Here is a 2,190-nt window from a genome sequence, read left to right on the forward strand (position 1 = left end):
AAAAAAAAAAAAAAAAAAAACTGGAGAGGACAACTTACCCATGAGTTTGTATCCGAATCCTCCCTCGTTAGAACTCCAAATGAGGACTCCGGACTAAAAATGAGGGTGTATTAAGGAGTTTGTTTGTTTTTGCTTTCAGTCTGCCAGTAGAGGCTGTTAAGCTTCCACCGAAGGCCATTGACCCAATGCAAAAACATGTCATTTTCGTGGCTCAAGCGTTTTCCAGCCCCAGTTACTTTAACTACTGAGTCTCTCTTGGAAGGCTAGGGCTAAACTGGGTCAAGGTTAGATCATTGTCTTGGTCAAATAATAAGATGTACACGGCGCATCTGTGCCCACCCACCAGAGTCTCCCTAGTAGGCAATGTAGAAGTTCAGATGACATTTAAAGACAGGAAGCTAGGTACAAAGTGTCTGGGACCATCTGTCCTCGGCCTAGAAACCTTACACAATGGATTGGGAAACGAGGGGAGTGAGAGGAGCATGTCCACACCGGGGAGAGGAAATTGCCAACCGTAAGATTGAAATCTGTTCTGGCGAGGAGCAGCGGTGCCCCAGGAGGTTGAACGCAGTGTCATAACCCCATGACTTAGGTCTATAAAAACTACACAAATTAAACTCCCCATCTCTAAAATCATCCAATTTACACACACGAGTAAACGAATTAAATATATAGTCATTAAAAAGAAATCCAAGCCGGGCGGTGGTGGCACATGCCTTTAATCCCAGCACTCGGGAGGCAGAGGCAGGAGGATCTCTGTGAGTTCGAGGACAGCCTGGTCTACAGAGCTAGTTCCAGGACAGGCACCAAAAACTACAGAGAAACCATGTCTCGAAAATCCAAAAAAGGAAGAAAGAAAGAAAGAATTCCAAACGACCAATTAAATTCTGAAAAGTGTTCAGTCTTTTTATCTCTCAGGAAAATGAAAACTCAAAAGTGCATATTCCAGGGGATGGAGAGACGGGTCATTCACTGCCTGCACTTTAAATTGCAGAGGACCCTGGCTTGACTCTCAGCTTCCTCAGTGGCTCCCAACTGTAATTCTGGTTCTATAGGCCCCGGCTCCCCCTTCTGGCTTCCACCGGCTCCTGCATGTAAGAGGTGTACATAAACTTAATACAAGCACAACACGCATTTGCCATTCACATTTAAAAAAATAAATTCTTTTTAAAAATTATTAAAATGTTCCCAGATCCCATCTCACTTGTATCTGGGTGGCTATCATCAAGCAGTAGTCACACGGCACTGGGGGTGGGGCCGCGGGAGCCGGTCAAAGCCGTGCTTGTTGGCCTTGGGAGGAGGTGGCGCCCGGCTCTCACAAGGATGGCCGGGTTGCAGGCGCTGGTGCAGCGGGTGCTGCGCACACTGGTGTGGCGGGCACTACACGCACTGCTCTGCCCGCACTGTACGCTCATCTCGGCGCTGCGCGTGTACCCGGGCACTTGGAGCTGGATCTGGCGGCTCCCCAAGCCTCTGGCGAACCGTGGGCACCCTCGTCGCAGTGCCTGCCCGCACCCACAGCAGCACCCTCACTTGCACCCTGCGCTGGCAGCCATGCGCCCTGGGTTGCGCTGGCGCGCCGACGGCCGGACCCTGCAAAAGCTGCCGGTGCACTTGACTCTGCTGATCGCGGAGCTGGAGCACAGCTTCTCCGACGTGGCGAGCATCGTGGTGTGGTGCGTGGCCGCGGGGATCTCCTACGTTAGCGTCTACGACCACCAAGGTATTTTCAAGAGAAATAATTCCAGACTGATGGAGGAAATTTTAAAACGACGACAGGAGCTTTCGGGCTTAGATTGTTCCAGGTACTCAGCAGAGTTGGAAGAGAGTAATGACAAAGACGGTCTAGTTTTAAATTGCTGGTCGCCAGTGCAGGTGCTGTCCCCAGAAGACGGAAAAGCAGACGTAGTGAGAGCCGCCCAGGACTTCTGCCAGTTGGTGGCGCTGCAGCAACGGAGAGCCACAGATCTGAACGTGGACGTGTTTGAAGGCTTGCTTCGTTCCCAGGGCTTCCCGGATCCGGATTTAGTACTGAAGTTTGGTTCTGTGGACAGCACACTAGGCTTTCTCCCTTGGCAAATCAGACTGGCTGAGATCATCTCCTTGCCATCTCACCTCAACCTCAGTTACGAGGACTTCTTCTCTGCCCTTTGTCTGTACGCGGCGAGTGAACCGCGTCTGGGAAAGTAG

The 2,190-nt window shown here is 51.0% G+C and overlaps 1 pseudogene; it reads left to right on the plus strand.

Annotated features, from left to right (window-relative positions):
• The first annotated feature begins 1,323 nt into the window (after positions 1 to 1,323).
• On the plus strand, positions 1,324 to 2,190 carry LOC101995156 (annotated as a pseudogene).

Source organism: Microtus ochrogaster, chromosome 17 (assembly GCF_000317375.1).
Source record: "Microtus ochrogaster isolate Prairie Vole_2 chromosome 17, MicOch1.0, whole genome shotgun sequence".
Taxonomy (NCBI): domain Eukaryota; kingdom Metazoa; phylum Chordata; class Mammalia; order Rodentia; family Cricetidae; genus Microtus; species Microtus ochrogaster.